The sequence below is a fragment of the Crotalus tigris genome, unplaced genomic scaffold (assembly GCF_016545835.1).
Source record: "Crotalus tigris isolate CLP2741 ecotype Arizona unplaced genomic scaffold, ASM1654583v1 scf7180000018485.2372832, whole genome shotgun sequence".
Classification (NCBI taxonomy): domain Eukaryota; kingdom Metazoa; phylum Chordata; class Lepidosauria; order Squamata; family Viperidae; genus Crotalus; species Crotalus tigris.
In genome coordinates this window covers 363,410-390,852 of record NW_024097033.1, presented here as the reverse complement: position 1 = coordinate 390,852, position 27,443 = coordinate 363,410, and the positions used below count along the sequence as shown (strand labels likewise).

Here is a 27,443-nt window from a genome sequence, read left to right as displayed (position 1 = left end):
AGATTCCCTTGTCCCCACCCCTTGGGTGTTCACCCCTGTAATATAATTGAACAATGGGAAAATGTGTGGAATAAAGGATTAAAATATACATTAAATTATAAATTAAAAGAAAATTTTTACTTGATGTGCTGTTGGTACTTAACACCAGACAAGTTATCACATGCTGCAACCCTGATGAATACCGGTACCATGAGGCAGCATCAGCCATGACCAAAGGGCAACATCTGAGTGTAAGTGAAGGATGGGCAAATTACAGAGGCCCCTGGTAAACCATGGCAGAAACCTGAGTGACATTGAGAATCCGGGAATGCCAGCAGCTTCTCCCTCAATGGACACCATCATCTTGCTTGTGATAACAATGGCTCGCAAGTGCCTGAGGATTGTATTTGTTAGGCCTAGGAAATTTTGTGCATGCACACTTGCAACTGGGTATGACAGACTTCTCTGACGTCTTTTGAGCGAAAGGATCCATACTGATCTCCACTGGGCCATTGGAAGCGGTCCTCGGGGGTTGCTTGACTTCAGGGATGTCATGTGGTTACGCATCATGACCTATGCCACAGTTTTTCACAGACCCACAACATTGAAATAGGACCTGTATCGTCTCTTTTTGAGATTATTCCATTTATTCCCTGGCATGATTTATAAATGAGAGGAATTATCTTGTAGAGTTTTTTCCCCTTAAGGAACCCCTTTTTATAAGAGCTCCAAATTAGTAGCATTTATTAACCATACACCCTTGGTTGACAAACATCCAAGTAGAAAACAATTCCCTAATCAAAGAACTACCCAAGCCAAAACTACAGCCCCACCAGCACTGGCAGGGTGAGCTGTTGTATGCAAACAGGGAGAAAACGAAAACCCCACTCTTTCCTAGCAATGAAGAAGTTACCATTTGTAAGTAATCATCTGTAAGCAAATAATCACGTTCAGAGAGCACCAAGGACTCCACAGCTCAATTTTCAGCTGCATATATTGTCATCTATCATCATTATGCCCAGTTGTTACGTGGCAGACTTAATATTTAGAGTATCTGTTCCTGAGCTATTCAAAGTCAACAGCAAAACAAGCAAAAACCGAAATCAAAGAGAAAAGAGGCGCTCAGATTTACAATACACTATAATGAGATCAGAAAAAAAAAAACACAAGTGGAAAGGGCAAAGGAAAGCAAAACGTTTTAACTTATATGGGACTTCAAGTGACATAAACTATTTATTTACCTACTTAATTATCAAATTTATATAGCTGCCCATCTCACCCAAGGTGACTCTGGGTAGCACACAATAGATTTTTTTTAAAAAAGCAAAATCCAATCGAGTTCCATCTTTTATTTGCCACATCTAATGGATAGAATCCTGCCAACCTCAAGCTGTAATCTTACTATTAGATGTACCCTGAGAGAATCTACCCTACTCTGCTCTCCCATCCAGCAATCTCTTCAGCCAGGTCTCTTTCTGGGAAAACTCTGTCTTGTCCAAACTCTCCCCCGCTCTCCTTCAGGTACACCTTCCATCAGACTCAGTCGTGGTCACCTAATCCATTCTCAAGGGCTTTTTTGAAAATCAAAAGGGATGGGGCCGAAGCAATTTTGGGAAGAACATCCTGTAGGGAAGGAGCCACAACTGAGAAGGCAGGTGTCCTGCAACCCACCAAATGTAGATCCGTAGCCATCTTGAAGTTCTTTCAAGAGAAATGGGCAACTACAGTATGGTGAAGCAAGAACCATACGGTAATTTACTCTGCCAAGCACAGACATCTCTCCAGTTCTGCTCACTCACTTCTGCACCACTTTTTCAATATAAATTGTGCCTATTTCTCCAGAGATTCCTCTGCTTTCTTCAGTAGCACTAATTTTTCTATATCATTTTTCTTGTTAGCTTATCTCTTGATTCCACCAAATGCATCAACAGGATTTTGTACTTACGTTTCTACCAATACTGAAAAATAGATAAAACTCTGGGTAGCATTCGTTCAGCCTATCAGTTTCTTTGCTTTTCATTGGTGAAGTCATAAGAGAGTGGCAGGTACATGAGCTCACAAAGCAGCAGTAAATAAAACTGGATAGTTGGCTGAATGAAACCTATTCACTCAGAGCTTTTTCTCAGTGAAGGCGCAGAGTGCACCTCTCCTTATATTTGGTTTTGTTTTTATTTTAGCTATATTTACATAGTTTTGGTTTAATTTATTTACAGTGTTTGCTTATTTATTTATCCTATTTAATATACTTATTTACTCAGTTTACTTTACTTTATATATACTATTTATTTATCATATATAATATATTTGTTTAATTTAGTTTGGGATTAGCTTAGTTTAAGTATAGTACATTTCATTTCTGATGGACGCATTCCTGTATTATGCAGGGAAACTCATGTTTGAGGTAAGAGATCCTCTATTTTATTTATTAATTTAATTATTGACTTACATGTGTGAGTCTAGGATTAGTTTAGGATTCAAAGAAATAACAGGACAGGTAACATGACATAAATAATAATAATGAAATAAAACAGGAATCAAAGGAATCTAGGAACAAGCAAAAATTGCTTTAGAATAATTTTTAGAATAACTTTTGAAGAACATTTTAAAAAGATCTGTACATCTTCTTTCAGGCCCTTTCTTGGTGAATTCTGTTAATATGTTCCATTTAAACATGTCCTCGGGACCCACATCCAGAATGGCTGGGAAACATGACTCTGTGGCCTTGCTTGGGGTGCACAGAAAAGTATGTAGTCATGGGGCTGATTAAGATGGTGCTCATCTTTTTAATATTTGGGAGCTGTTAGGCTGGCAAGACTGACTGACTGTCGATTATTCTTATATTTGTATTGTAAGAAGACTGCTATTAAAACATCACTTTAACAGCAGAGCAACTAAAGGCAGCTTCAGCTCACCCTGCAGATGGCTAGAGGCGAAAGTCAGGTGATGTCATGAGGATTGTTGCTTAACAATGGCTAGTGAGGGTTTTCATGCTATGGTTAGAGCAACATGAGGATGAACTAGTTGATTTATACCGACTGCTCCAAATGCAGAAAGAAGTAAATAAAATCCCAAGCAAATTCAGTTTTATCTCCTATTCTATTGGCCTGATTTAACTTTACAGAAAACAATCTATTATGGGCTGCTAGTTGCAGAGGAAAGTCAGTAAAAAGCAACCCTTTTCACTAATGTATATCCAAGTAGTTTTTGTTGATCTGCTATGATTATTTCCAAGCAGCAACATTTCCAGAAATACACACACACACACACACACACACATACACACACACACACATACATATTTCAAATAAAATGTTAATATATTTCCTTCCAGACCACAGTTTTGAGATATCATAAATTCTTAGAAGAATTATATGGATTACGTGCAAGATTAATATTGCTTTTAAAAAGCTATTTAGAGCTAGAGGATTAATTTTTTATTCCTCACAGATATTTACAAATAGAGGGAAGGATAGCAACATAATTATTCTCAGGAGCCTCATTTGTAATCAGCCTGTTTAATTTTACTGCTGAAAATCTAAATTTTTAGATCTGTCTCCGGAAATACAAAGAGGCACAAAGGAAACCGAAGGAGGACATCAGTGAACTACTGGCAAGACATCAGGAGGAGCTGGCAGGAAAAAATGCCAGAATCGCAGCCGTGAGTAATTCATTTCCCTTACAATTCTGCGTTAAACTTCTCTTTCTGTCTGCTTATTTCTATTCTGTGACTAATGGATGCCTCTTATAATTTCTGTATCTTAGTTGGAAGAAGAAAATAAAAAACTGGCCAGCAATATTGCAAGAATTGCTCAGGAAAACAGCACACTGAAGGAGAAACTTCAGGAAATTGAAGAAAGTGAGTATTTTTTTTAACCCATTGTAATTATTTTCATTTTAAAAATGAAAGTGATTGATTGAAGTTTAATTATTTTGTTATTTTTTTTGGCCAGGGCTTGCCCAACCAACTACAGATGACACAGAATCCGCAGAAGAGCGGAATCTGCAACGGCAGCTGGAACAAATGGAGGGGGAAGTCGAAGAGATGTGCTCCAAGGTAGACCTATCCTGAACATTTAATCAACATAGGCAAAGATGAGATGCCACGTTTACTGGACAAACGTGAAATAATCACACTAAGAGGCTGTTGTTTCGTAGGAGTCAGGCCAAAAAAAAAAAAAATAACAAAAAAAATTCTCTCTGATTTTTTCCAGATTTTCTTTTGCTAAGATTTCAAATGCTGAAAACAATCTATACCAGGGACGCTTCAAAACTACATCTTAATAAAAGCTTTGGAATGTAATTTTCCAGAAATACCTTTTTTTCTTTCCGCAAAACAAATATGAAAGCTCCTTCTATGATCGGAGCCTTGATGAGGAGAAAAGGGCTTGTGTGGGTAAATGAAATTGTGGGCTATGTTGTCAGACATGTATATTTCTAGTAGAGTCACCCAAGGTGAAAAGGCCATGATGGATAACCAAGACAAACACCGATTGCATCTGCCCACCCGCACTGGAATCAGCGTGGCAGATTATGGATCAAGGCAGTCATAGAATGGATACCACTTGATAAAAATGTTCATGAAAAACCTAAAACAAGATGGATCATTGACAACAGCAATTGGCAAAAGAAAGCTCAAGACCGTATTGGCTGGAAACATGCGGAAGAGGCCTTCATCCTGCAGTGGATAGACAATCGCTAAAATGACAATGACAAATCTGAAAAAAAGACTTTGGCCAACCATTGACATCTGTTGTGTAACCTGACTGGGCAGAGAATGGGTGACCTTTATGCCTCCATGTTATTGACCGTCTTAAATCAAGCCAAGCTCAAAAACACTAGAGAATTCCTGGAAGTAGGTTATACTCTTCACTCTTACCAATTGCCCACCAAAAGACATGTAGACATAAACATCTTCCTACTGTGCAAAAGAGACAATCAGGGAGCAATTTAATATGTTAATGGCTGACCAGATTACAATTAATTTGCGGTACATGAAACATAATACGTTTTGTAATGCAAATAAACCTGGTAGGTGGTTGGTTTACCAATTACGAAAGAAACAGAAGTCAAGGATTATAGAGAAAATAGATTATAAAGGTAAAGAGGTATATCAACAGAATCTGATTAAAAGGAGTTTTTTAGATTTTTATTCAAAGTTATATGCTAGTGAAAGTATACAAGTTTTAGATATAGAAAAGTATTTACAGGTAGCACACTTTCCTAGACTTTCTAACGATCAACGAGATGAGATGAATTGTTTAATTACTTCTGAGGAAATCATTTGGGCAATCAAACAATTAAAGGTTGGTAAGGCTCCAGGTACAGATGGACTAACAGCAATTTATTACAAAATGTTATCTGAAGAAATGATAGAACCATTGAAGGAACTTTTTAATAGTATTTTGTTGGGAGCAGAGGTACCTCCATCTTGGAGAAGGGCTTTCATATCGTTGATCCCAAAGGAGGATCAAGATTTGACCCAGCCTAAAAATTATAAACCTATATCTCTTTTGAATACAGATTATAAGATTTTTTCAAAAATATTGGCAAATAGGTTAATGCAAATTTTGAAGCAATTGATCCATAGTGATCAATCTGGATTCACAACTGGAAGGTATATGAAATATAATGTAAGACAAATTGTTAATCTAATTGAGTATTTGGATAAGAATAATCAAATCCCTGCAGCTTTGATATTTTTGGATGCGGAGAAAGCTTTTGATCAATTAAATTGGCAATTTTTATGGAGAGTTGTAGAGAAAATGAATTTTGAAGATAAATTTTTGTATGCTCTTAAGGCTATATACCAACAGCAATTGGCACAAATTATAATTAATGGAGGATTAACAGATACATTTAAAATTGAAAAGGGTACTAGACAAGGATGTCCACTATCTCCATTGCTATTTGTTTTAACAATGGATATTTTATTAATTAAAATTCGTGAATCAACTACAATAAAGGGAATAAAAATAAAACAGAACGATTATAGGTTGAGAGCTTTTGTCGATGATTAGGTTGTGACATTATCTCAACCGATAGATTCGGTAAGGGATTTGGTGGAAATCATAACCCAGTATGGGAAAGTTTCTGGTTTGAAGGTAAACAATAATAAGACTAAAATACTTTCGAAAAATATGTCTATGAAGGAAAAAGATATGTTAGCTGAAACAACTGGTTATGAAATAGTCAATAAGGTTAAGTTTTTAGGAGTTTATATTACAACATCTAATGGAAAATTGTATAAGAATAATTATGAACGCTTACGGGTTAAAGTTCAAAAATATTTAAATGATTGGCAAAAGCTACAACTATTGTTATTGGGGAGAATTTCAGTAGTGAAGATGAATGTTCTACCAAAGTTTCTTTTTTTGTTTCAGATGATACCCATTTTAAAGAAGGATGCTAATTTGGATGAGTGGCAGAAGGGTATTAATAAATTTATTTGGGGCAGGAAGAAATCAAGGGTAAAGTTTAAGATTTTACAAGATGCTCGAGAAAGAGGTGGACTTAAAGCACCAAATTTGAAATTATATTATGATGCGGCCACTTTAACTTTAGTAAGTGACTGGCTTAATTTAACAAATAGAGATACTCTTGTTCTTGAAGGGTGGGATTTATTATATGGTTGGCATGCATATTTAATTTTTGATAAGAAAGTAGATTCGGTCTTTAAGTCACATATTTTAAGATATGCTTTACTTCGAGTTTGGAAAAAATATTATTATAATTAAATTATAAAATACCTATTTGGGGGATCCCTGGACAAGCAATCCAGGGAGTTTCCAAGGGGGTGAATTTTGACAACATTTTGTATAAAGAGTTACTTATTTGGTCGGCTACTGATTGGCAATTAAAGTCTTCTGATGTGTTAAGGCAAGAAAACATTTTACAATCGTGGTTTCAATATTTGCAAATCGTGCAGAGATGGACTTTGGATAAGAAAGTGGGAATTACTTTAGTAGATGAAAATTTGGTAATTCAGATCAAGGATCAGAAATGTGCCCATATTAAAAGAATTTATAATGAGTTAATAAAATTGGATTCAGAAACAGAGTTAGTTACAGATTGTATGATTAAATGGGCCCAGAATATTCAAGAACCCATCTCATTGGATTTATGGGAGGTAATTTGGACTAGAAATGTTAAATTTATGCAGGCCCAGAATTTGAGGGAAAATTTTTATAAAATGTTTTATAGATGGCATCTGGATCCTAAAAAGTTGTTCTTCATGTACCCGAACCTGCAACCTAAATGTTGGAGATGTGGTTGCTTGGTTGCAACCTATTTTCATGTTTGGTGGACTTGTAAAGTTATTAAAGCCTTCTGGATTATGATTTGGTGGAACATTCAAAAGGTTTTTAAAAGGAAGATTAAGTTTACTCCCCAACTGTTTCTTTTGGGAATTTTTGTGGACTTTAATGTTAAAGAAACTATTTTAATGTTGAATTTAATAACAGCAGCAAGATTACTGGTGGGTCAATATTGGAAGAAGGATACTCTGCCTTCTTTAGAAGAATGGGTATTTAAGGTTTCTAATTTAGCAGAAATGGCTAAAATTTCTGCTTATTTAAAGGACCATTCACAAGAGAGATATTTTAACGTATGGAGAAGATGGATAGAATATGTTCAGAAGAAATATGGAACTACAAAGTTTCACTTATTCTATGAGTAATGATTTTGTTTATAAACTTATGATGTTAAAGTTTGAAGAGAGTTAAGGGTTTTTATGATTTTGTTCATTGTATAATTAGTAAACTTAAATAGATTATGTTTAATATGTTTGCATAATCCTGTATTTTGCTCTGGGAAGTCGGGGGGGAGGGGGGTGGGGGGAGGGGGTGGGGGGTGGATGGGTTGAAGTTTAAGTAGTTCAGATAAAGTAGAAATAGTCTTATTGTATATAATATTAATGTTTTAATTTTGAGAGAGGAACTGCTCGGGCATTTCCCCTGGACCGCATCAAGAGGGAGAAGAAGAAGGTGAGAAGTAAGTAGGAAGGTGGAGGTGAAGGAGGAGAGGGGGTGAGTGAAGAAAAAGAGGGAAAGAAGTAAGTTGGTTTGAGGTGGGATGCAGTTTGGGGGGAAATGGGCGGGCAAGACTGAATGTGGTGTGTATCAATTTGTTTTATTTTCTATCTGAAGTATTTGTAAGATTGTTATGTATTGTAAAAAAAAAACTTGGTTCATATAATACTATAGCCTCAGTAATTCACCATGAGGGTCCACATTTTGTCATGGGGGGCGGGGGTTCACAAAGACTGGAAGAAATGTTATGATTAATATGACAGATAACTTTCCCCAGAGTTCTAGGGGAAACAAAAAAATCTGCCATTTTAGAGATTCTAAAAAGACCTAAGTTTTCCAAATATTTTAAAAGTTTTGATGGAGACAGAAATGTGAGCTATATTTCAACAGACCTTCACTTCATCTGTTGCCTTGGATATTTGGAAACAACAAGTAAACTTTACGCTTACTAAAAGAAGGCCCAAGTCCAAGCAGTATAAAGAACACCAAGCTCAGCAGCAATTTTTATTTTTATTTTTGTCTCAGCAACTGCAGAACTGTCCATGGTGCTGCAGCTGGCAGGAGCACCTGGATTATACATTGTATTCACTATATTCACTCTCCAAACTCTGTAGCAAAAAACAAAACAAAAACAAAAACAAAAAAAAATTATCTCTCTCAACCCAGTGAAGTCCTTTTGGAAAGCAGAAATGAATTGCTCCTGCAATGAATGGCACTTTTATCCCACTTTCTTTCTTCTTAGAATCTGAAGACTATATTGGAACCTCCATTTTTTCCCCCTTTACAAAGATGTGGGACTGGGTGACATTTCTTTCTCTTGCATCAAAGCTCTAAGAGGAAACTCCCACCATCTTTAGTTTTAGCCCCTGAAGCAGGCTATTTCCTGGCCCACTGCAAACACTGAGAAAAATATCTCACCGCAAAGTCCACTCAGGAAGATTTGCCTGAAGTCAGAGAGCTACCTGATAGTCCACCCTTTTTAGCACCTGCTGCAGATAATCAAGCTACAGGGCCTAATAGCAGCTGGAATGTGATGGAAGAAAGTCACTAACCTGAACTGCATGAATGCAGAACTATTTAATTCTATCCTTTTAAAAATGGTGCATTTTGAATGTATATTCTCACCAATGGGTGAGAGTAGCAGTAATTTCCAATAATGCATTTTCTGCATTGATTTCTTGGGGAATTACATTAGTGCTGTGATTTTTTTTCAGCCATAGACCACACTTGGTCTTTGAATGGAATACTAGGCACAATATTTGAAGAAATAGCAGCAACAGCCACGATAAAAAACCTAAATTTGATTCCAACAACATTTGAGTATAATTGTTGTTCGTTGCAAAGTTGTGTCTGATCTATTGCAATCCCATGGACAACATTCCTCCAGGCCTTCCTGTCCTCTACCATCTTCTTGAGTCCATTTAAGCCAGTGGTTCTCGACCTTTTTAATGCCGCGACCCCCAACCAGTCGTAAGTCAAGGACTACTCAACTGGTCATAAGTCAACTGGTGCAGCACTGTTTGCAGAATGGGACTTTTGGCAGGCTCTGCAGGGCAGAGACAGCCTGGACAATTCCTATTGGCTTTTGAAAGCCAATAGAATTAGACTCTATTCAAGAGAGTCTATTCTATTGGCTTTTAAAAGCCAATAGAATAAAAGGGAGTAGCACAGCTAAGGAAAAGGGGAAGAAAATGGCGGACTGCATTGTTTGGCGACCCCCGTTAAATGGTTGTTTCACCCCAAATGGGGTCCCGACCCACAGGTTGAGAACCACTGATTTAAGCTCACGCCTACTGCTTTAGTGACTCCATCCAGCCACCTCATTCTCTGTCGTCCCCTTCTTCTATTGCCCTCAATCTTTCCCAGCATTAGACTCTTCTCCAGTGGGTCCTTCCTTCTCATTAGTTCAAAGGCTTCAATTCTTTTGCGCTCAGCCTTTCTTATGGCCCAACTTTCACAGCCATACATTGCAATTGGGAAAACCATGGCCTTGACTATAAACACTTTTGTTGGCAGGGTGATGTCTCTGTGTTTAATATGCTGTCTAAATTTCATATAGTTTTCCTCCCCAGGAGCAAGCGACTCTTAATTTCTTGGCTGCAGTCCCCATCTGCAGTGATCTTGGAGCCCAGGAAAATAAAATCTGTCACTACCTCCATTTCTTCCCCATCTATTTGCCAGGAATTGAGAGGGCCAGATGCCATGATCTTGGTTTTCTTGAGTGTAATTAAGATCAAGTATATAAGATCATGATCTTGAGTGTAATTAAGATCAAGTATATGATTATTTTTTAAAATTCCCTTTTGTTTTATTTAATTTTTTAAAGAAATTCTTTAACTATGTACATGCAATTCTTTTTTTTTTCTTTTTTTCTTTCCTTACATGACTTAACTGATAATAAATAAATTATTTTTTAAAAAATCAAGAGATGTTGGATTACAGCCTTTTCTTTGACTTTTGGACAAAGAAAATGGACTTACTATTCAGGACCAGAAAGACAAACACATGGCTCCAAACAATTCATAGAGTTGTTTATTATAGATCAGCTATGAATGTCTGCTATGAATTATGGCATCAATTAATTGAAATATGTATGCCTATAAATTTGCATCTTGTATATTTTTGTTTTATTTTTTTCTCCCTTTTATAATTTTTGGTGGGTTTTTATTTATTTATTTATTGCATTTAATTCCTTTTTTAAAAAGCAGTTCAGGCTCTCTTTGGTCATCCAGACTTCCGTAATTTAGTATTGCTTTGGCAACATTTTATTGTGAGGTCTCGCCACAATGAATATGTATTAGATGCTGTGTCAGACTTGCTGCAATTTAAACCTCTAAATAGAAATGATCCTTGGCTCCATTTGTTGAGAAAGGTATAGTTTTATAAGAAGTCAAGTGCATTGCAGTAGTGCATAGCCAGAATTGAGAATGTCATGCCAAAATCCCAGTGTCAATGGTCTGACTAGCGAACCCAATGAAAGGAACCCTTAAGCCAATTAAATCCCAAAAGATAAAACTTTATTGAATACACCATCTCGGAACTGAAGAAGCAAAACCAGCACTGTTTTTTCCCATGTGAAAGCTTGCCTAGTTAAACAATAGATTCCCTTGTCCCCACCCCTTGGGTGTTCACCCCTGTAATATAATTGAACAATGGGAAAATGTGTGGAATAAAGGATTAAAATATACATTAAATTATAAATTAAAAGAAAATTTTTACTTGATGTGCTGTTGGTACTTAACACCAGACAAGTTATCACATGCTGCAACCCTGATGAATACCGGTACCATGAGGCAGCATCAGCCATGACCAAAGGGCAACATCTGAGTGTAAGTGAAGGATGGGCAAATTACAGAGGCCCCTGGTAAACCATGGCAGAAACCTGAGTGACATTGAGAATCCGGGAATGCCAGCAGCTTCTCCCTCAATGGACACCATCATCTTGCTTGTGATAACAATGGCTCGCAAGTGCCTGAGGATTGTATTTGTTAGGCCTAGGAAATTTTGTGCATGCACACTTGCAACTGGGTATGACAGACTTCTCTGACGTCTTTTGAGCGAAAGGATCCATACTGATCTCCACTGGGCCATTGGAAGCGGTCCTCGGGGGTTGCTTGACTTCAGGGATGTCATGTGGTTACGCATCATGACCTATGCCACAGTTTTTCACAGACCCACAACATTGAAATAGGACCTGTATCGTCTCTTTTTGAGATTATTCCATTTATTCCCTGGCATGATTTATAAATGAGAGGAATTATCTTGTAGAGTTTTTTCCCCTTAAGGAACCCCTTTTTATAAGAGCTCCAAATTAGTAGCATTTATTGTAGAGTTTTTTCCCCTTAAGGAACCCCTTTTTATAAGAGCTCCAAATTAGTAGCATTTATTAACCATACACCCTTGGTTGACAAACATCCAAGTAGAAAACAATTCCCTAATCAAAGAACTACCCAAGCCAAAACTACAGCCCCACCAGCACTGGCAGGGTGAGCTGTTGTATGCAAACAGGGAGAAAACGAAAACCCCACTCTTTCCTAGCAATGAAGAAGTTACCATTTGTAAGTAACCATCTGTAAGCAAATAATCACGTTCAGAGAGCACCAAGGACTCCACAGCTCAATTTTCAGCTGCATATATTGTCATCTATCATCATTTTGTCCAGTTGTTACGTGGCAGACTTAATATTTAGAGTATCTGTTCCTGAGCTATTCAAAGTCAACAGCAAAACAAGCAAAAACCGAAATCAAAGAGAAAAGAGGCGCTCAGATTTACAATATACTATAATGAGATCAGAAAAAAAAAACACAAGTGGAAAGGGCAAAGGAAAGCAAAACGTTTTAACTTATATGGGACTTCAAGTGACATAAACTATTTATTTACCTACTTAATTATCAAATTTATATAGCTGCCCATCTCACCCAAGGTGACTCTGGGTAGCACAAAATAGATTTTTTTAAAAAACCAAAATCCAATCGAGCTCCATCTTTTATTTGCCACATCTAATGGATAGAATCCTGCCAACCTCAAGCTGTAATCTTACTATTAGATGTACCCTGAGAGAATCTACCCTACTCTGCTCTCCCATCCAGCAATCTCTTCAGCCAGGTCTCTTTCTGGGAAAACTCTGTCTTGTCCAAACTCTCCCCCGCTCTCCTTCAGGTACACCTTCCATCAGACTCAGTCGTGGTCACCTAATCCATTCTCAAGGGCTTTTTTGAAAATCAAAAGGGATGGGGCCGAAGCAATTTTGGGAAGAACATCCTGTAGGGAAGGAGCCACAACTGAGAAGGCAGGTGTCCTGCAACCCACCAAATGTAGATCCGTAGCCATCTTGAAGTTCTTTCAAGAGAAATGGGCAACTACAGTATGGTGAAGCAAGAACCATACGGTAATTTACTCTGCCAAGCACAGACATCTCTCCAGTTCTGCTCACTCACTTCTGCACCACTTTTTCAATATAAATTGTGCCTATTTCTCCAGAGATCCCTCTGCTTTCTTCAGTAGCACTAATTTTTCTATATCATTTTACTTGTTAGCTTATCTCTTGATTCCACCAAATGCATCAACAGGATTTTGTACTTACGTTTCTACCAATACTGAAAAATAGATAAAACTCTGGGTAGCATTCGTTCAGCCTATCAGTTTCTTTGCTTTTCATTGGTGAAGTCATAAGAGAGTGGCAGGTACATGAGCTCACAAAGCAGCAGTAAATAAAACTGGATAGTTGGCTGAATGAAACCTATTCACTCAGAGCTTTTTCTCAGTGAAGGCGCAGAGTGCACCTCTCCTTATATTTGGTTTTGTTTTTATTTTAGCTATATTTACATAGTTTTGGTTTAATTTATTTACAGTATTTGCTTATTTATTTATCCTATTTAATATACTTATTTACTCAGTTTACTTTACTTTATATATACTTTTTATTTATCATATATTAATATATTTGTTTAATTTAGTTTGGGATTAGCTTAGTTTAAGTATAGTACATTTCATTTCTGATGGACGCATTCCTGTATTATGCAGGGAAACTCCTGTTTGAGGTAAGAGATCCTCTATTTTATTTATTAATTTAATTATTGACTTACATGTGTGAGTCTAGGATTAGTTTAGGATTCAAAGAAATAACAGGACAGGTAACATGACATAAATAATAATAATGAAATAAAACAGGAATCAAAGGAATCTAGGAACAAGCAAAAATTGCTTTAGAATAATTTTTAGAATAACTTTTGAAGAACATTTTAAAAAATATCTGTACATCTTCTTTCAGGCCCTTTCTTGGTGAATTCTGTTAATATGTTCCATTTAAACATGTCCTCGGGACCCACATCCAGAATGGCTGGGAAACATGACTCTGTGACCTTGCTTGGGGTGCACAGAAAAGTATGTAGTCATGGGGCTGATTAGGCTGATTAAGATGGTGCTCATCTTTTTAATATTTGGGAGCTGTTAGGCTGGCAAGACTGACTGACTGTCGATTATTCTTATATTTGTATTGTAAGAAGACTGCTATTAAAACATCACTTTAACAGCAGAGCAACTAAAGGCAGCTTCAGCTCACCCTGCAGATGGCTAGAGGCGAAAGTCAGGTGATGTCATGAGGATTGTTGCTTAACAATGGCTAGTGAGGGTTTTCATGCTATGGTTAGAGCAACATGAGGATGAACTAGTTGATTTATACCGACTGCTCCAAATGCAGAAAGAAGTAAATAAAATCCCAAGCAAATTCAGTTTTATCTCCTATTCTATTGGCCTGATTTAACTTTACAGAAAACAATCTATTATGGGCTGCTAGTTGCAGAGGAAAGTCAGTAAAAAGCAACCCTTTTCACTAATGTATATCCAAGTAGTTTTTGTTGATCTGCTATGATTATTTCCAAGCAGCAACATTTCCAGAAATACACACACACACACACACACACACACACACACACACATACATATTTCAAATAAAATGTTAATATATTTCCTTCCAGACCACAGTTTTGAGATATCATAAATTCTTAGAAGAATTATATGGATTACGTGCAAGATTAATATTGCTTTTAAAAAGCTATTTAGAGCTAGAGGATTAATTTTTTATTCCTCACAGATATTTACAAATAGAGGGAAGGATAGCAACATAATTATTCTCAGGAGCCTCATTTGTAATCAGCCTGTTTAATTTTACTGCTGAAAATCTAAATTTTTAGATCTGTCTCCGGAAATACAAAGAGGCACAAAGGAAACCGAAGGAGGACATCAGTGAACTACTGGCAAGACATCAGGAGGAGCTGGCAGGAAAAAATGCCAGATCGCAGCCGTGAGTAATTCATTTCCCTTACAATTCTGCGTTAAACTTCTTTTCTGTCTGCTTATTTCTATTCTGTGACTAATGGATGCCTCTTATAATTTCTGTATCTTAGTTGGAAGAAGAAAATAAAAAACTGGCCAGCAATATTGCAAGAATTGCTCAGGAAAACAGCACACTGAAGGAGAAACTTCAGGAAATTGAAGAAAGTGAGTATTTTTTTTAACCCATTTTAATTATTTTCATTTTAAAAATGAAAGTGATTGATTGAAGTTTAATTATTTTGTTATTTTTTTTGGCCAGGGCTTGCCCAACCAACTACAGATGACACAGAATCGCAGAAGAGCGGAATCTGCAACGGCAGCTGGAACAAATGGAGGGGGAAGTCGAAGAGATGTGCTCCAAGGTAGACCTATCCTGAACATTTAATCAACATAGGCAAAGATGAGATGCCACGTTTACTGGACAAACGTGAAATAATCACACTAAGAGGCTGTTGTTTTGTAGGAGTCAGGCCAAAAAAAAAAAATAACAAAAAAAATTCTCTCTGATTTTTTCCAGATTTTCTTTTGCTAAGATTTCAAATGCTGAAAAAATCTATACCAGGGACGCTTCAAAACTACATCTTAATAAAAGCTTTGGAATGTAATTTTCCAGAAATACCTTTTTTTCTTTCCGCAAAACAAATATGAAAGCTCCTTCTATGATCGGAGCCTTGATGAGGAGAAAAGGGCTTGTGTGGGTAAATGAAATTGTGGGCTATGTTGTCAGACATGTATATTTCTAGTAGAGTCACCCAAGGTGAAAAGGCCATGATGGATAACCAAGACAAACACCGATTGCATCTGCCCACCCGCACTGGAATCAGCGTGGCAGATTATGGATCAAGGCAGTCATAGAATGGATACCACTTGATAAAAATGTTCACGAAAAACCTAAAACAAGATGGATCATTGACAACAGCAATTGGCAAAAGAAAGCTCAAGACCGTATTGGCTGGAAACATGCGGAAGAGGCCTTCATCCTGCAGTGGATAGACAATTGCTAAAATGACAATGACAAATCTGAAAAAAAGACTTTGGCCAACCATTGACATCTGTTGTGTAACCTGACTGGGCAGAGAATGGGTGACCTTTATGCCTCCATGTTATTGACCGTCTTAAATCAAGCCAAGCTCAAAAACACTAGAGAATTCCTGGAAGTAGGTTATACTCTTCACTCTTACCAATTGCCCACCAAAAGACATGTAGACATAAACATCTTCCTACTGTGCAAAAGAGACAATCAGGGAGCAATTTAATATGTTAATGGCTGACCAGATTACAATTAATTTGCGGTACATGAAACATAATACGTTTTGTAATGCAAATAAACCTGGTAGGTGGTTGGTTTACCAATTACGAAAGAAACAGAAGTCAAGGATTATAGAGAAAATAGATTATAAAGGTAAAGAGGTATATCAACAGAATCTGATTAAAAGGAGTTTTTTAGATTTTTATTCAAAGTTATATGCTAGTGAAAGTATACAAGTTTTAGATATAGAAAAGTATTTACAGGTAGCACACTTTCCTAGACTTTCCAACGATCAACGAGATGAGATGAATTGTTTAATTACTTCTGAGGAAATCATTTGGGCAATCAAACAATTAAAGGTTGGTAAGGCTCCAGGTACAGATGGACTAACAGCAATTTATTACAAAATGTTATCTGAAGAAATGATAGAACCATTGAAGGAACTTTTTAATAGTATTTTGTTGGGAGCAGAGGTACCTCCATCTTGGAGAAGGGCTTTCATATCGTTGATCCCAAAGGAGGATCAAGATTTGACCCAGCCTAAAAATTATAAACCTATATCTCTTTTGAATACAGATTATAAGATTTTTTCAAAAATATTGGCAAATAGGTTAATGCAAATTTTGAAGCAATTGATCCATAGTGATCAATCTGGATTCACAACTGGAAGGTATATGAAATATAATGTAAGACAAATTGTTAATCTAATTGAGTATTTGGATAAGAATAATCAAATCCCTGCAGCTTTGATATTTTTGGATGCGGAGAAAGCTTTTGATCAATTAAATTGGCAATTTTTATGGAGAGTTGTAGAGAAAATGAATTTTGAAGATAAATTTTTGTATGCTCTTAAGGCTATATACCAACAGCAATTGGCACAAATTATAATTAATGGAGGATTAACAGATACATTTAAAATTGAAAAGGGTACTAGACAAGGATGTCCACTATCTCCATTGCTATTTGTTTTAACAATGGATATTTTATTAATTAAAATTCGTGAATCAACTACAATAAAGGGAATAAAAATAAAACAGAACGATTATAGGTTGAGAGCTTTTGTCGATGATTTGGTTGTGACATTATCTCAACCGATAGATTCGGTAAGGGATTTGGTGGAAATCATAACCCAGTATGGGAAAGTTTCTGGTTTGAAGGTAAACAATAATAAGACTAAAATACTTTCGAAAAATATGTCTATGAAGGAAAAAGATATGTTAGCTGAAACAACTGGTTATGAAATAGTCAATAAGGTTAAGTTTTTAGGAGTTTATATTACAACATCTAATGGAAAATTGTATAAGAATAATTATGAACGCTTACGGGTTAAAGTTCAAAAATATTTAAATGATTGGCAAAAGCTACAACTATTGTTATTGGGGAGAATTTCAGTAGTGAAGATGAATGTTCTACCAAAGTTTCTTTTTTTGTTTCAGATGATACCCATTTTAAAGAAGGATGCTAATTTGGATGAGTGGCAGAAGGGTATTAATAAATTTATTTGGGGCAGGAAGAAATCAAGGGTAAAGTTTAAGATTTTACAAGATGCTCGAGAAAGAGGTGGACTTAAAGCACCAAATTTGAAATTATATTATGATGCGGCCACTTTAACTTTAGTAAGTGACTGGCTTAATTTAACAAATAGAGATACTCTTGTTCTTGAAGGGTGGGATTTATTATATGGTTGGCATGCATATTTAATTTTTGATAAGAAAGTAGATTCGGTCTTTAAGTCACATATTTTAAGATATGCTTTACTTCGAGTTTGGAAAAAATATTATTATAATTAAATTATAAAATACCTATTTGGGGGATCCCTGGACAAGCAATCCAGGGAGTTTCCAAGGGGGTGAATTTTGACAACATTTTGTATAAAGAGTTACTTATTTGGTCGGCTACTGATTGGCAATTAAAGTCTTCTGATGTGTTAAGGCAAGAAAACATTTTACAATCGTGGTTTCAATATTTGCAAATCGTGCAGAGATGGACTTTGGATAAGAAAGTGGGAATTACTTTAGTAGATGAAAATTTGGTAATTCAGATCAAGGATCAGAAATGTGCCCATATTAAAAGAATTTATAATGAGTTAATAAAATTGGATTCAGAAACAGAGTTAGTTACAGATTGTATGATTAAATGGGCCCAGAATATTCAAGAACCCATCTCATTGGATTTATGGGAGGTAATTTGGACTAGAAATGTTAAATTTATGCAGGCCCAGAATTTGAGGGAAAATTTTTATAAAATGTTTTATAGATGGCATCTGGATCCTAAAAAGTTGTTCTTCATGTACCCGAACCTGCAACCTAAATGTTGGAGATGTGGTTGCTTGGTTGCAACCTATTTTCATGTTTGGTGGACTTGTAAAGTTATTAAAGCCTTCTGGATTATGATTTGGTGGAACATTCAAAAGATTTTTAAAAGGAAGATTAAGTTTACTCCCCAACTGTTTCTTTTGGGAATTTTTGTGGACTTTAATGTTAAAGAAACTATTTTAATGTTGAATTTAATAACAGCAGCAAGATTACTGGTGGGTCAATATTGAAAGAAGGATACTCTGCCTTCTTTAGAAGAATGGGTATTTAAGGTTTCTAATTTAGCAGAAATGGCTAAAATTTCTGCTTATTTAAAGGACCATTCACAAGAGAGATATTTTAACATATGGAGAAGATGGATAGAATATGTTCAGAAGAAATATGGAACTACAAAGTTTCACTTATTCTATGAGTAATGATTTTGTTTATAAACTTATGATGTTAAAGTTTGAAGAGAGTTAAGGGTTTTTATGATTTTGTTCATTGTATAATTAGTAAACTTAAATAGATTATGTTTAATATGTTTGCATAATCCTGTATTTTGCTCTGGGAAGTCGTGGGGGGAGGGGGGGTGGGGGGTGGATGGGTTGAAGTTTAAGTAGTTCAGATAAAGTAGAAATAGTCTTATTGTATATAATATTAATGTTTTAATTTTGAGAGAGGAACTGCTCGGGCATTTCCCCTGGACCGCATCAAGAGGGAGAAGAAGAAGGTGAGAAGTAAGTAGGAAGGTGGAGGTGAAGGAGGAGAGGGGGTGAGTGAAGAAAAAGAGGGAAAGAAGTAAGTTGGTTTGAGGTGGGATGCAGTTTGGGGGGAAATGGGCGGGCAAGACTGAATGTGGTGTGTATCAATTTGTTTTATTTTCTATCTGAAGTATTTGTAAGATTGTTATGTATTGTAAAAAAAAAACTTGGTTCATATAATACTATAGCCTCAGTAATTCACCATGAGGGTCCACATTTTGTCATGGGGGGCGGGGGTTCACAAAGACTGGAAGAAATGTTATGATTAATATGACAGATAACTTTCCCCAGAGTTCTAGGGGAAACAAAAAAATCTGCCATTTTAGAGATTCTAAAAAGACCTAAGTTTTCCAAATATTTTAAAAGTTTTGATGGAGACAGAAATGTGAGCTATATTTCAACAGACCTTCACTTCATCTGTTGCCTTGGATATTTGGAAACAACAAGTAAACTTTACGCTTACTAAAAGAAGGCCCAAGTCCAAGCAGTATAAAGAACACCAAGCTCAGCAGCAATTTTTATTTTTATTTTTGTCTCAGCAACTGCAGAACTGTCCATGGTGCTGCAGCTGGCAGGAGCACCTGGATTATACATTGTATTCACTATATTCACTCTCCAAACTCTGTAGCAAAAAACAAAACAAAAACAAAAACAAAAAAAAATTATCTCTCTCAACCCAGTGAAGTCCTTTTGGAAAGCAGAAATGAATTGCTCCTGCAATGAATGGCACTTTTATCCCACTTTCTTTCTTCTTAGAATCTGAAGACTATATTGGAACCTCCATTTTTTCCCCCTTTACAAAGATGTGGGACTGGGTGACATTTCTTTCTCTTGCATCAAAGCTCTAAGAGGAAACTCCCACCATCTTTAGTTTTAGCCCCTGAAGCAGGCTATTTCCTGGCCCACTGCAAACACTGAGAAAAATATCTCACCGCAAAGTCCACTCAGGAAGATTTGCCTGAAGTCAGAGAGCTACCTGATAGTCCACCCTTTTTAGCACCTGCTGCAGATAATCAAGCTACAGGGCCTAATAGCAGCTGGAATGTGATGGAAGAAAGTCACTAACCTGAACTGCATGAATGCAGAACTATTTAATTCTATCCTTTTAAAAATGGTGCATTTTGAATGTATATTCTCACCAATGGGTGAGAGTAGCAGTAATTTCCAATAATGCATTTTCTGCATTGATTTCTTGGGGAATTACATTAGTGCTGTGATTTTTTTTCAGCCATAGACCACACTTGGTCTTTGAATGGAATACTAGGCACAATATTTGAAGAAATAGCAGCAACAGCCACGATAAAAAACCTAAATTTGATTCCAACAACATTTGAGTATAATTGTTGTTCGTTGCAAAGTTGTGTCTGATCTATTGCAATCCCATGGACAACATTCCTCCAGGCCTTCCTGTCCTCTACCATCTTCTTGAGTCCATTTAAGCCAGTGGTTCTCGACCTTTTTAATGCCGCGACCCCCAACCAGTCGTAAGTCAAGGACTACTCAACTGGTCATAAGTCAACTGGTGCAGCACTGTTTGCAGAATGGGACTTTTGGCAGGCTCTGCAGGGCAGAGACAGCCTGGACAATTCCTATTGGCTTTTGAAAGCCAATAGAATTAGACTCTATTCAAGAGAGTCTATTCTATTGGCTTTTAAAAGCCAATAGAATAAAAGGGAGTAGCACAGCTAAGGAAAAGGGGAAGAAAATGGCGGACTGCATTGTTTGGCGACCCCCGTTAAATGGTTGTTTCACCCCAAATGGGGTCCCGACCCACAGGTTGAGAACCACTGATTTAAGCTCACGCCTACTGCTTTAGTGACTCCATCCAGCCACCTCATTCTCTGTCGTCCCCTTCTTCTATTGCCCTCAATCTTTCCCAGCATTAGACTCTTCTCCAGTGGGTCCTTCCTTCTCATTAGTTCAAAGGCTTCAATTCTTTTGCGCTCAGCCTTTCTTATGGCCCAACTTTCACAGCCATACATTGCAATTGGGAAAACCATGGCCTTGACTATAAACACTTTTGTTGGCAGGGTGATGTCTCTGTGTTTAATATGCTGTCTAAATTTCATATAGTTTTCCTCCCCAGGAGCAAGCGACTCTTAATTTCTTGGCTGCAGTCCCCATCTGCAGTGATCTTGGAGCCCAGGAAAATAAAATCTGTCACTACCTCCATTTCTTCCCCATCTATTTGCCAGGAATTGAGAGGGCCAGATGCCATGATCTTGGTTTTCTTGAGTGTAATTAAGATCAAGTATATAAGATCATGATCTTGAGTGTAATTAAGATCAAGTATATGATTATTTTTTAAAATTCCCTTTTGTTTTATTTAATTTTTTAAAGAAATTCTTTAACTATGTACATGCAATTCTTTTTTTTTCTTTTTTTCTTTCCTTACATGACTTAACTGATAATAAATAAATTATTTTTTAAAAAATCAAGAGATGTTGGATTACAGCCTTTTCTTTGACTTTTGGACAAAGAAAATGGACTTACTATTCAGGACCAGAAAGACAAACACATGGCTCCAAACAATTCATAGAGTTGTTTATTATAGATCAGCTATGAATGTCTGCTATGAATTATGGCATCAATTAATTGAAATATGTATGCCTATAAATTTGCATCTTGTATATTTTTGTTTTATTTTTTTCTCCCTTTTATAATTTTTGGTGGGTTTTTATTTATTTATTTATTGCATTTAATTCCTTTTTTAAAAAGCAGTTCAGGCTCTCTTTGGTCATCCAGACTTCCGTAATTTAGTATTGCTTTGGCAACATTTTATTGTGAGGTCTCGCCACAATGAATATGTATTAGATGCTGTGTCAGACTTGCTGCAATTTAAACCTCTAAATAGAAATGATCCTTGGCTCCATTTGTTGAGAAAGGTATAGTTTTATAAGAAGTCAAGTGCATTGCAGTAGTGCATAGCCAGAATTGAGAATGTCATGCCAAAATCCCAGTGTCAATGGTCTGACTAGCGAACCCAATGAAAGGAACCCTTAAGCCAATTAAATCCCAAAAGATAAAACTTTATTGAATACACCATCTCGGAACTGAAGAAGCAAAACCAGCACTGTTTTTTCCCATGTGAAAGCTTGCCTAGTTAAACAATAGATTCCCTTGTCCCCACCCCTTGGGTGTTCACCCCTGTAATATAATTGAACAATGGGAAAATGTGTGGAATAAAGGATTAAAATATACATTAAATTATAAATTAAAAGAAAATTTTTACTTGATGTGCTGTTGGTACTTAACACCAGACAAGTTATCACATGCTGCAACCCTGATGAATACCGGTACCATGAGGCAGCATCAGCCATGACCAAAGGGCAACATCTGAGTGTAAGTGAAGGATGGGCAAATTACAGAGGCCCCTGGTAAACCATGGCAGAAACCTGAGTGACATTGAGAATCCGGGAATGCCAGCAGCTTCTCCCTCAATGGACACCATCATCTTGCTTGTGATAACAATGGCTCGCAAGTGCCTGAGGATTGTATTTGTTAGGCCTAGGAAATTTTGTGCATGCACACTTGCAACTGGGTATGACAGACTTCTCTGACGTCTTTTGAGCGAAAGGATCCATACTGATCTCCACTGGGCCATTGGAAGCGGTCCTCGGGGGTTGCTTGACTTCAGGGATGTCATGTGGTTACGCATCATGACCTATGCCACAGTTTTTCACAGACCCACAACATTGAAATAGGACCTGTATCGTCTCTTTTTGAGATTATTCCATTTATTCCCTGGCATGATTTATAAATGAGAGGAATTATCTTGTAGAGTTTTTTCCCCTTAAGGAACCCCTTTTTATAAGAGCTCCAAATTAGTAGCATTTATTAACCATACACCCTTGCTTGACAAACATCCAAGTAGAAAACAATTCCCTAATCAAAGAACTACCCAAGCCAAAACTACAGCCCCACCAGCACTGGCAGGGTGAGCTGTTGTATGCAAACAGGGAGAAAACGAAAACCCCACTCTTTCCTAGCAATGAAGAAGTTACCATTTGTAAGTAACCATCTGTAAGCAAATAATCACGTTCAGAGAGCACCAAGGACTCCACAGCTCAATTTTCAGCTGCATATATTGTCATCTATCATCATTTTGTCCAGTTGTTACGTGGCAGACTTAATATTTAGAGTATCTGTTCCTGAGCTATTCAAAGTCAACAGCAAAACAAGCAAAAACCGAAATCAAAGAGAAAAGAGGCGCTCAGATTTACAATATACTATAATGAGATCAGAAAAAAAAAACACAAGTGGAAAGGGCAAAGGAAAGCAAAACGTTTTAACTTATATGGGACTTCAAGTGACATAAACTATTTATTTACCTACTTAATTATCAAATTTATATAGCTGCCCATCTCACCCAAGGTGACTCTGGGTAGCACAAAATAGATTTTTTTAAAAAACCAAAATCCAATCGAGCTCCATCTTTTATTTGCCACATCTAATGGATAGAATCCTGCCAACCTCAAGCTGTAATCTTACTATTAGATGTACCCTGAGAGAATCTACCCTACTCTGCTCTCCCATCCAGCAATCTCTTCAGCCAGGTCTCTTTCTGGGAAAACTCTGTCTTGTCCAAACTCTCCCCCGCTCTCCTTCAGGTACACCTTCCATCAGACTCAGTCGTGGTCACCTAATCCATTCTCAAGGGCTTTTTTGAAAATCAAAAGGGATGGGGCCGAAGCAATTTTGGGAAGAACATCCTGTAGGGAAGGAGCCACAACTGAGAAGGCAGGTGTCCTGCAACCCACCAAATGTAGATCCGTAGCCATCTTGAAGTTCTTTCAAGAGAAATGGGCAACTACAGTATGGTGAAGCAAGAACCATACGGTAATTTACTCTGCCAAGCACAGACATCTCTCCAGTTCTGCTCACTCACTTCTGCACCACTTTTTCAGTATAAATTGTGCCTATTTCTCCAGAGATCCCCCTGCTTTCTTCAGTAGCACTAATTTTTCTATATCATTTTACTTGTTAGCTTATCTCCTGATTCCACCAAATGCATCAACAGGATTTTGTACTTCCGTTTCTACCAATACTGAAAAATAGATAAAACTCTGGGTAGTATTCATTCAGCCAATCAGTTTCTTTGCTTTTCATTGGTGAGGTCATAAGAGAGCGGCAGGTACATGAGCTCCCAAAGCAGCAGTAAATAAAACTGGATAGTTGGCTGAATGAAACCTATTCACTCAGAACTTTTTCTCAGTGAAGGCGCAGAGTGCACCTCTCCTTAGATCGGGTTTTGTTTTTAATTTAGCTGTATTTACATAATATTTGCTTATTTATTTATCCTATTTAATATCATACTTATTTACTCAGTTTACTTTACATACACTGTTTATTTATCATATTTAATATATTTGTTTAATTTAGTTTGTGATTAGCTTAGTTTGATTAAGTATAGTCCATTTCATTTAGGATGGACACATTCCTATATTATGCAGGGAAACTCCTGTTTGAGGTAAGAGAGCCTCTATTTTATTTATTAATTTAATTATTGACTTACATTGACTTAAATTTTTAGATCTGTCTCCGGAAATACAAAGAGGCACAAAGAAAAAAGAAGGAGGACATCAATGAACTACTGGCAAGACATCAGGACGAGCTGGCAGGAAAAAATGCCAGAATCGCAGCCGTGAGTAATTCATTTCCCTTACAATCCTGCGTTAAACTTCTCTTTCTGTCTGCTTATTTCTATTCTGTGACTAATGGATGCCTCTTACAATGTCTGTATCTTAGTTGGAAGAAGAAAATAAAAAACTGGCCAGCAATATCGCAAGGGTTGCTCAGGAAAATAGCAAACTAAAGGAGAAACTTCAGGAAATTGAAGAAAATGAGTATTTTTTTAACCCATTTTAATTATTTTCATGTAAAAAATGAAAGTGATTGATTGAAGTTTAACTTCACAAGTACTAATTATTTTGTTATTTTTTTTGGCCAGGGCTTGCCCAACCAACTACAGATGAGACAGAATCCGTAGAAGAGCGGAATCTGCAACGGCAGCTGGAAGAAATGGAGGGGGAAGTCGAAGAGATGTGCTCCAAGGTAGACCTATCCAGAACATTTAACCAACATAGGCAAAGGTGAGATGCCACGTTTACTGGACAAACGTGAAATAATCACACTAAGAGGCTGTTGTTTCACAGGAGTCAGGCCAAAAACAAAAATAACAAAAAAAGTTCTCTCTGAATTTTTCCAGATTTTCTTTTGCTGACATTTCAAATTCTGAAAAAAAATCTATACCAGGGACGCTTCAACACTACATCTAAATAAAGGCTTTGGAATGTAATTTTCCAGAAATACCTTTTTTTCTTTCCTCAAAACAAATATGAAAGCTCCTTCTATGATCGGAGCCATGAAAGGGGCTTGTGTGGGTAAATGAAATTGTGGACTATGTCATCAGACATGTATATTTCTAGTATGGTCACCCAAGGTGAAAAGGCCATGATGGATAACCAAGACAAACACCGATTGCATCTGCCCACCCGCACTGGAATCAGCGTGGCATATTATGAATCAAGGCAGTCATAGAATGGATACCACTTGATAAAAATGTCCACGAAAAACCTAAAACAAGATGGATCACTGGCAACAGCAATTGGCAAAAGAAAACTCAAGACCGTATTCGCTGAAAACATGTGGAAGAGGCCTTCATCCTGCAGTGGATAGACAATCGCTAAAATGACAATGACAAATCTGAAAAAAAGACTTTGGCCAATCATTGACATCTGTTGTGTAACCTGACTGGGCAGAGAAGGGGTTACCTTTATGCCTCTATGTTATTGACCGTCTTAAATCAAGCCAAGCTCAAAAACACTAGAGAATTCCTGGAAGTAGGTTATACTCTTCACTCTTACCAATTGGCCACCAAAAGACATGTAGACATAAACATCTTCCTACTGTGCAAAAGAGACAATCAAAAAGCCAAAAAGGGAACAAAAAGACCAAAACACCTAAGCAATCAACACTGAGCATAACACCAAGATTAACATCAGACCAACAATCAAGAAGTAAATACCACCCCCCAATCAAGGAACTGCCAAACAACCCAACATTAAACAGCCCAACCAAAGAAAATCGCACAAACAGACTACAAACATTAGCATGATAAAGAAGCAACACAGGTGCATTGCAAGATCTGCAAGAAATACCATTTGCCTGCAAGCAATAACTGGGGGACCGTAAAATAAAGACATAGAAAACAAAGAGGCTAAAGTGTTCTGGGACGTTAGAATTCCAACAGACAGGCACCTGCCAATAACAAGCCAATTATCAATAAGAAAGACAAAAAAGTCTAGACATTTGATGGGGCAATCCCTGGAGACAGTAGAAGAGAAGAGAAAGACAGAAGAAGATAACAAAATACAAAGACCTGCAAATAGAAATAGAACAACTGGAGAAAAGAAGGCAAAGGTAGTACCAGTAGTAAGAGACACCTTGGGTGCAATCCCAAAACAATTGGAGCACCACTTGGACACCACTGGCATTGCCAAAATCACGATTGGTCAGTTGCAAAAGGCAGCTTTGCTCAACAACAGCTGGAAGAAAAGATGTTTCTCCTTACAAAGAAATAACAACTGTATCAAGCCCAACAAAAAGAGAATATTTGAAACAAATATTCTGGTCCTGCCCTCGGGTGCTTTGAAGAATAGTTTGACCTCCTCTTCTCTGTGTCAGCCCCTCAAGTAGTGGGAGAGACAGCCTCACAACTACATGGATTTGTTACCTTTTAACATCTTCATAAATAATCTGGAAGTGGGAATAAAAGGGAACCCATCACATTTGGAGACAACACCAAGCTGGGGAGAACAGCCAACAGTTTAGAAGACAGACTCGAGATACAGAAGGATCTTGACAGACTTGAACACTGCGCCCTATCCAACAAAATGCAATTCAGTGGTGAGAAAGTAAAGTGTTACATTTAGAAAGAAAAACCAAATGAACAAGTAAAGAATAGGTTGGAGTTGGTTCAACAGCAGTAACTGTGACAGGAATCTAGATGTCCTAATGGACGACCACTTAAGTCTGGTGTGTGCTGCTACTGCCCCAAAAGCCAATGCAGTCCTAGGCAGCATTCACAGAGAAATACGATTAAGATCATGTGAAGTGTTAGTAACACTTTATACTTCACTAGAAAGATCACATTGTTTGGATCTCCCTGATTAAAAAAAATGTTGAGAGTCTAGAAGGAGTTCAGAGAAGAGCAACAAAGATGATTAGGAGTCTGGAAGGCTAAGTCATATGACGATCGGTTCAGTGAATTAGATACATCTAGTCTAAAAAAAAA

At 37.0% G+C, this 27,443-nt stretch overlaps 1 long non-coding RNA gene across 2 annotated transcripts in view; it reads left to right on the top strand.

Annotated features, from left to right (window-relative positions):
- The window catches only part of LOC120312312, a 35,584-nt gene extending 8,141 nt beyond the window's left edge, over window positions 1–27,443 (top strand). The window contains exons 3-5 of one of the 2 annotated variants that reach the window (XR_005557854.1): window positions 24,681–24,791; window positions 25,098–25,239; window positions 25,356–27,443. This is a non-coding gene — a long non-coding RNA (uncharacterized LOC120312312). Of the gene's footprint in view, window positions 1–24,680; window positions 24,792–24,895; window positions 25,240–25,355 lie in introns of both variants that reach the window. The other variant, XR_005557853.1, reaches the window with a different exon arrangement.